General features: G+C 39.1%; 1 protein-coding gene and 1 long non-coding RNA gene across 3 annotated transcripts in view; one reads left to right on the plus strand and one right to left on the minus strand.

Moving 5' to 3' along the window:
• Window positions 1–3,985: 3,985 nt before the first annotated feature.
• The window catches only part of LOC127009378 (uncharacterized), an 8,793-nt gene continuing 3,715 nt past the window's right edge, over window positions 3,986–9,063 (minus strand). The window contains exons 2-4 of one of the 2 annotated variants that reach the window (XR_007761902.1): window positions 6,046–6,186; window positions 5,067–5,132; window positions 3,986–4,705 (exon numbers count right to left, since the gene is read on the minus strand). This is a non-coding gene — a long non-coding RNA (uncharacterized LOC127009378). The remainder of the gene's footprint in view (window positions 4,706–5,066; window positions 5,133–6,045; window positions 6,187–9,063) is intronic. The other variant, XR_007761903.1, reaches the window with a different exon arrangement.
• LOC127009374 (cytosolic purine 5'-nucleotidase-like) overlaps window positions 4,583–9,063 on the plus strand; it is a 51,872-nt gene continuing 47,391 nt past the window's right edge. The window contains exon 1 of the mRNA XM_050882394.1: window positions 4,583–4,725. The gene's annotated coding sequence lies outside the window, so the exon portion shown is untranslated. The remainder of the gene's footprint in view (window positions 4,726–9,063) is intronic.

The following is a 9,063-nucleotide window of genomic DNA, read 5'->3' on the forward strand; positions in this document are numbered from 1 at the left end:
AGGAGAAGGATTGAAGTAAACTATGACCTTTTTCAATTTTTTTGTACTTTCAGTAGTTTTCATGTGATTTGTAATGGGCAACATATGATTTTCACCAAAAAGGCCCGGACAGCGTGCTCGGCTAGTGTCAAACCTGCCCAGACTGTAGCTGTTAAAAAAGATGTGTTTAACCTTATTAATTCCACATTATCATATTATCATGCCTTTATGTAACTTGGTCAGTGCAGGAACTTCACTTAGTTCTACTAGTTGTTCACTATTTAGTTTTAAAGAGTGCACTAACTCTGTAAAACTAAATGAATGCTTTGAATGGATCCGTTGATAATAATGATTAATCATTGATGAATTCCATTTCTGTTTCTTCTTTTGGAAAAAAATAGTAGGGTAGAGCGGTGATAATTCGGACACTGGGATGGTCCGGACATCGCATTTATTGTAAAACGTATGGGACTGAGTGCCACTAAATTTTGTGTGAATGTGCAAAACTTTGTTACCTTGGCCCACACGGGACAACCACGCCCTCACAGCTGTTCTTTTCGATGCAAGTCAGATTTTATGTTTTTTTGCATCTTAAAATATTTTCAGGGTGTATCGTAGTCTCTCACTTCAAGAATATGGCAAGTAGCAAAATATACATTATTACGGTGAAGCAGTGATGCATGGCGAAGGTAATTTGCCGTAACACGATCACCCAGCTCTCGTGCTAGAAGTGGAGTGTGACCACCCATTTATTTTTATAGAGTCGTGATGATTCAGACAGTTGATTTTTTCATGATTTTTATTAATTATATACCAATTTAAACACTACAGGTGTTGCAACAGTTATAAAAAGGTTAATTTGGTTGATTTATATTCAGATGTTATGCTTGTGAGAAAAGAAGGAAGCCATAATTCCAAAATTCTTGAGATATTTTTTATACTTCTCTTTTTTATTTATTTTTTCCTAGAAATATTTAGAGGATACTTTTGTGCTTATACAAATGTCTTGTAATAGATATATTCTTGTTTATTAGCCAATCAAACTTAAGTTATATTAATATTATGCCGAGTAATACGAGTGTCCGTACCATCCTACATCCCTGGCCGAACCATCCCCACGGGTGGGGATGGTTCGGACGATTTAGAAATTTGTGTTTCATCACCTACATCTGAAAACTGGAAATAGCTACGGGTGTGATATTAACAACCTAAAGAGCCAAACGATGAAGGAACAGTTTGAGATCAAAAAAATAACACTACAACTTTTTTTACTATTTTTTTTTTTAAGTGGCCGAATCATCACTGCTCTCCCCTACTTTTCTGGCACATCTATATGTATATGGTGAATTACCTAATGCAAATGCTATAAAATGCCTCAGAGTAATAAAGATATTTCTTAAAAAAATTTTGTTCTTGTATTTACCCTTTTAACATCTGTTTCACTCGAACCTCTTTCTTATCAATTTCTGCAACATTCGCAGTCTTCGTTCTAATTTTCATTCTGTGGAACACCATCTCTCCTCCTCTAAACCTCACCTTCTCTTCCTCACCGAAACACAGGTTTATGAGGCTACTGACAGCAATCTCCACTCTGTAACTCTGTTCCCTCCTACTACTATCTCTATCCTAAATTTCAATCCAAAGCTGGATGTTGTGTCTACATACGCAACGACATCACTTGCTCTCATGCCCACGACCTTGACTCTTCTGAATTTTCCACCATCTGGCTAAGATTTCATTGTCATTCTATTACTAAATACATATGTGCAGTTTATCTCTCACCTAACTCTATTAACTATGTAAAATTCTTTGACTATTTGAACTCTACAGTGGAATACATCTTGATCCACTCTCCCTTCACTGAAATTTCCATCCTAGGAGATTTCAATGTTCACCAACTTTGGCTTTCATCCTCTTTCACTGACCAGCCTGGTGAACAAGCCTACAACTTTACTCTCCTCAACGATCTAGAGCAGTTGGTTCAGCACCCTACACGTATTCCCAACCGTCTTGAAGACAGGCCCAGCATGCTAGACCTCTTCCTTACCTCTAACCCTTCTTTTTTGTCAAACTGTTCTCTCTGTTGGGCTCCTTCGATCACAACCTTATTTCTGTATCCTGTCCTATCGCTCCTGTACATCCTTTGGACCCACCGAAGAGGCTGCTTCTGGCATTTTATTCAGCTCGGTGGGATGACCTGAGGATGTACGTTTCTGATTTCCCATGGAATGATTACTGCTTCCAGGAGAGAGACCCCTCTGTGTGTGCCCAGCGCATCACAGAGATGATTGTCTCTGGAATGGAGGCATACATTCCACGTACTTTCTCTACTCCTCATGCTAAAGCCTTGGTTTAATCACGCTTGTTCTTGTGCTCTCAAAGATAGAGGCAGCTCACAAAAGGTACCAGAGCCTTAGAACTCCCACTGACCATAATCTTTACATTTCCACCCGGAATCGTGCCAAATCTATTCTTCGACTTACCAAAAACTCTTTTATCCATAGCAAATGTCAAAACTTAGCTTTCTCTAATTTTTCCAGAGACTTCTGGCACCTAGCCAAAAATATCTCCTCCAACTTCACTTCTTCTTTCCCTCCTCTCCTTAACTCTGACAGCAGCACCACCGTCTCATCTATCTCTAAGGCTGAACTCTTCGACTCCTTTATGCCTATTATTAAGATTCTTCAGAATTATGTTTTCTATGCCCTCTCTGGCCTCAACTCTCAGAAGGTTTATGGACCCGATGGAGTGCCTTCTATTGTCCTTAAAAACTGTGCCTCCGTGCTGACACCCTGCCTGGTCAAACACTTTCACCTCTGCCTATCAACATCTACCTTTCCTTCCTGCTGGAAGTACGTGTGTAGTGCGGTGACTAGGCCCGATGGGCAAGGTTCCCATAACCCACTCAGCGAGCGGGGTACCTCTTTGGCCGACTGGTAAAGGAGTGGCTCTCCCGTCTCGCTGGTTGCAGGTCCAATCCCCGGCGCCGGCAATGCATCTCACATGTGGGGGGCCTCCACTCACACAGCTCTCTTGGACAGAGTGGAGTCTATGGCTCTTCATCTCATCAGCTCTTTTCGTCTTACTGATAGTCTTCTACCTCTTAAATTCCGCTGCCATGTTGCCTTTCTTTCCATCTTTTATCGATATTTTCACGCTGACTGCTCTTCTGAACTTCCTAACTGCATGCCTTCCCCCCTCCCTCGGCCTCGCCCCACACGACTTTCTACTCAAGCTCATCCCTTTACTGTCCAAATCCCTTACACGCGAGTTAACCAGCATTTTCACTCTTTCATCCCTCACGCTGGTAAACTCTGAAACAATCTTCCTTCATCTGTAGTTCCTCCTGCCTATGACTTGAACTCTTTCAAGAGGAGGGTAACAGGACACCTCTCCTCCCGAAATTGACCGATCTTTCGGCCACTTCGCTGGACTCTTTTGTAGGAGCAGTAAGTAGCGGACTTTTTTTTCATTATTTTTTCCTTTTTTTTGCCCTTGAACTGTTTCCTCTGCTCTAATAAAAAAAAAAAAAGTTAGAATAATGATCATCAAAATTAAGCATGTTTTTGGATGTGAGGTAGCACTGAGGAACTATTATAGTTGTAGTGCAGCGACTTGCCTGATGGGAGAGCCTCCCATAACTCACTCTGCGAGTGGGGTACCTCTTTGGCCGACTGGTTAAGGAGTGGCTCTCCCGTCTCGCTGTTCGCGGGTTCGATCCCCGGCGCCATCAAAACCTTTCCTTGTCTGGATTAATTTCTCGTGTGTCGTTACACCCAGTGGTCGTGTGGGAGTGTAGTAAAGAGTAAATCCTGGCGTTTCATAGTCTCCAGGGAAGTCCCATTAGCTATATGTATGGGTTAGGTTCCCCAAAAACAATGTTGTTGAGTCAAGAGGTGAGTCAGGTGATTTTGGGAGTCAAAGTACTGTCTTGTTTTTGGCACGATCTGTTTACTTTTGTACCAACGTAGTCTCTCCTGAAGTCTCCTAAAATAAAATCTTGTACCGCTGTTTCATAATTTTATTTATTTATTTATTCATTGAGAAGGCCTAGGGCGGCCGGAGTCTTCCTTGAAGCATTGGGGAGATGAGTGTGTAAAAGAAGAGAATGATAATTTGTTTCTCAATTAATGGATGAGTTAAGAGGGTACTGAAAGGATTTTGAGGGTAGATCAATCCAAGCCCTCCCCCCTTTTGCGTCTCTGCGGGAAAGTTGTATTTCCTATATGGAGGCGATACCTTACATTCTCCATGTCATTAAATGAAGTAGACATAGCTACTAAGATGCATATGAGCAATTCGTTGAAGGTAAATTGGAAATGCCGTTCTTCCCATCAAGTATTGTAGGTCCGTGGCAGGGGCTGACGCATACCTCCGAGCCGCCGCAGCAGACGACGCCTGGCCAGCTGGGGAGCGGGAGGTGGGCGTTTCGTTGTGTCACTGTAGCTGTGGATGGATTGAAAGAAAGTTTTGTTGAATGAAACTGCATGTTTAAAGCTCTAAAATTCAATTTGTCCTATTCGTTTCCACCACCAAAGAAACCGGTGTAGTGTGCCGCCCATCACCTTACTGTTGGCTGTGTGCAGGGCAGGAAGGTGCCAGCTGACACCCAGTGCCTGTGTCCGTGTCCTTGTCCGTGCTGCCGCCCTGGCCCAGCCCCGCTGCCTGCAGGAACACACAGGACAGAACAGCCGCAGCTTTGTCTTGCATTGCACACTTTACTAGACTGCTTGCAAGGGAAGACAGGTAATTGGGTGTTTGGAGCGCGTTTCCGTTGCCAAGTACCATTGATTTAATCGCATTTTGTTGTTATCATTCAGATAATGGTTAATATGTTTCCAAGCACTGTCACCTCTTAATACCAAAATATATCCCTCTTAACGGGAGTCAAAAATGATTAAAACTTAATAAATTAGAATGTGGAATATCCAGAATTATGACCAACTCATTCCAGTGGTTGACACTTTTTCTGATAGATTGTAACATGCTAATAAACACTTTATAAACATTCTTTTGCAAACTGCAAATTTCTGAGATATATTTTTTTCCTACACTTCAACCCACTGCTTTCAGCTGCTGAAACCCACCATATCAACTGTTTTGATCAGTGTTGGGAATTCAGCAACTGTCACTAGCGCCATCTCCAGAAACATCTGAAAAGAAATGGAAAAGTAGTTAGGCAAATTATTCAAATCAGTACCCAGACATACTGTGCATTTGACATCCCAATCTATGTTACATCAACAAAATGAGAGGTTAACCCTTTCCATCCGTGACGCAGATGTCGGCATCACAGTATGGAAAGGGTCAAGAGGAAATGGAAGAGGATTAATCCTCTTCTAAACCTCTCAATCCTCCTCTAAATTCCTCTTAATCCTCTTCCATTTCCTCTTAAGAGGTTTAGAAGAGGATTAAGAGGAAATGGAAGAGGATTAAGAGGTTTAGAAGAGGACTAACCCTTTCCGTACGGTGACGCCGTCGGACACTGACGTCGGCGTCGCCGGAGTGAAGGGGTTAAAGACATTTCTGAAATGATTACTTGATCTTTTTATTAATGTGTAAAGAAAATTGACAAACCTAACATTTAAGTTCACAGGTTCACAACTGTGGTCTTGGATGGAAATATGAAGGTAGAGGCCACCCCATCAAACCTGCCCTCTATCATGCCATACTCACAGATACTCACAGATACTCACAGATGACTTCTGGAAGAGGCCCCTTCAAGCCTGTGACTCCAGTTCCAAACTTACTATATCCTGGTCTGGGTGCCGGACGCGCTGGCCAGCTTCAATACTTGCTCTGTAATCGTATTTTATACTTTGTCCTTTCCATATTTTATCCAGTTTCTTTTCAAAACTTATAACAGACTCTGCATTCACCACTTCTTCCGGCAGACTATTCCAAGTATTTACCACTCTGTTACAGAAAGCATATTTCCTCTTGTCCAACCTTGACCTGCTCTTGTACAACTTTTTACTGTGTCCTCTTGTTCCTGCATCTACACTCATGGTAAATATCTCTTAAACTAACATTCCCACTTTAACCTAATGGATAGTAACTTCTTACCTCTGTTGTGAAGTGGTTAGCATGCCTAGCTATGAATTGGTATACTTGGGTTCAAATCCCATCTTGGGGAGTCAGCATGCAGCGCCCCCAGCTGTCCATCTTCCTTTTTTAGGCTAGTCGATAAATGGGTACCTGGGGAAACTTCGAGGAAACTAGACTGTGGTAACCTGGATGTTGCACTTACCATGTGCCCCAAATAATGGGTTCTCACCTACAGCTCAAGGGTCAATGTAACATAGGGAATGAGCACTAGAGCCATGCACAACTATAGGATCTGTTATGCCCCCTGCTTGATCTTACTATTGCTACTAGTAATAGTAGCCTATTGCCACTATAATAGTGAAGTACTACTGCTCAAAAAGTAACATGTCAAAGCTTAATTAGTTATTAATACCTCAGAAAATAGTAATTTCTGATGGAAAGGGTTTCCAGGGGGATGATTAGCACATTAAAATCTATCAGAAATCAAATAGTGTCAATCACTTGAATGAGGGGTGTAGTTCTGGATAATTACCAAGATAATAACTAAGAATATTAACCCCTTAATAATGTTGACCAACCTGTTCTGAAATCCCTACTTAACATAAGTATCCTGGTACTCGTTCCTGTTGGGCCCATCTGGAAAACATTTTGAAACATTTTATTATACTTGCAATTTGTATATACATTGTTTGATATAACATATATTAGTTGTGCAAGTAGCCCATAGGAAGCTAGAGCTTTTGGGGCAACAATTGGTATGTATTTTTAAGTTTTTTTCTGGACATGTATAGTCTACTAAATTTCTGACCCAAGTAACAATATACTAAGTATTCAAAATAATAATCTAACAATACTAGTATTACTAGTAAAAAGACAATAATGATAATAATAATGAAATAATAATGATATGATGATAATAATACTGATGATAATAATAATAATAATAATAATAATAATAATAATAATAATAATAATAATAATAATGATAATATATCACCTCTGTTTATATTCTTCTCTAATAACATCATGATAATAATACCATTTATATATGAAAAAACAGTAACAATATAATAATAATAATAATAATAATAATAATAATAATGATAATACCTATCATTATTATAATGATGATGATGATACACAGCAGTTGTAATAATAATAATAATAATAATAAGTGAAAATAATAGTTATAATAATAATGGTACATAACAGTTGAAAATAATAGTAATAGTTATAATAATAGTAAAAGTAATGATAATAGCAATAATAATATTAATAATAATAACAATAATAATAATAATAAAAATAATAATGGTAATAATGATTAATAGTAACATAATGCATTATATACATACATAACACATAATGACATTGAATAAGAGATATATGCAGCTTTTATTGTACGGATAGTATATATTTTTTTAAATAATTTTTAAAGGAAGTTAGGTTTGGAAGGAGTTTTATGTGTTGAGGTATTGAGTTCCATAGTTTGGGAGGGGGTATTGGGATACTTTCTTGGGAGGAACACCCTGGTAACTACTTAGGCGAGTCGGAGGGTGTGATACTGGCCTTACATGTGTGTTTCGTACAATAAATTTGCAACATAATTTCAGAACAGGTTGGTCTGAAGTGGATCAGCTGAGGTGTGCCGGCTTTAAGTTATATAGAGGTAATGAGAAGTAGACGGCCCACTTCAGACCAACCTAACCAACCAAATTATTTTTTCGAGTTTCACTGCAACTTTGGCTCTCTTTAGGCAGTAAGTTTCTGGGTAAAAGATTATAAACTTTAATTTTCAGACTCCATCGTGATAAAATGAATAACTTTTCTTCAATAAATTTTCCTTTACATCGCACCAGTAAAAAGTTGGAATTTTTTGGAATCATGGAATTCCAGCCAAACGGATAGTCCAAATAAAAATCTGATTTCACAGTAGAGTTATAAGGATGCTTTCCTGCAACTTTTATTCGATGAGATTCATTCCAGAATGAAAAAAAAAATACAAATAATTTTTCAAGTTTCACTGCAACTTTGGCTCTCTGTAGGCAGTAAATTTCCAGGTAAAAGATTATAAACTATATTTTACAGACTCCATTGTGATAAAATGTGCAAGTTTTCTTCAAAAAAAATTTCTGTACGTTGTACCAGTAAAAAGTTGGAATTTTGGGGGAATCATGGAATTCCAGCCAATTGCAACAACTTAGAAAGAAACGGATTCACAGCAGGGTGCGCCAGAAAATTTTCTATAAAACATCTTTTATGACATTTTCTCAGTTTCAAAGTTCATTTCCCGTTGACTTTTGCATTCGAGGGGAATCTCTCGAGAAAAACTTTTGTGGTCAAAGGGGGTTAACTAATATGGTGCATTTGGCAATGTATAGCATACAGTTTCCTATCATGAAGAATGAAGTTCTGTACTGAGAAAACAAGAAGCATAAACTAATACATTTGTAAGACAAATACGTACGATGAAATGTGATATATTGGTGGAGCATGTCTTCATTAAGACTTTACTTTTCATGGAGGTATACCAGTCTTACTGTTGTCAGGGAGTTTGCATTGAAGTTTTCAATGTCAACATCATATAATCTTATTATATACTTAATCAGTTTGGTTTATTTTATTAAGTGCACAGTCCAGTGAGTGACATAGAACATTTTAATCCGGTGCTGGACACCTGTTTTTTTTTTTTTTTTTTTTTTTTTACAGCAAAGGAGACAGCTCAAGGGCACAAAAAGTAAACATTAATAAAAAAAAAGCCACTCGCTGCTCCTAAAAAGAATCCAAAGAGGTGGCGAAAGATAAGTCAGTTCGGGGGAGAGGTGTCCTGATACCCTCCTCTTGAAAGAGTTCAAGTCGAGGCAGGAGGAAATACAGATGAAGGAAGATTGTTCCAGAGTTTACCAGCGTGAGGGATGAAAGAGTGAAGATGCTGGTTAACTTGCATAAGGGGTTTGGACAGTATAGGGATGAGCATGAGAAGAAGTCGTGCAAGGGGGGCGGGGAGGGGGGGAGGCATGCAGTTAGCAAGTTCAG

Source organism: Eriocheir sinensis, chromosome 40, assembly GCF_024679095.1.
Source record: "Eriocheir sinensis breed Jianghai 21 chromosome 40, ASM2467909v1, whole genome shotgun sequence".
Lineage (NCBI taxonomy): Eukaryota > Metazoa > Arthropoda > Malacostraca > Decapoda > Varunidae > Eriocheir > Eriocheir sinensis.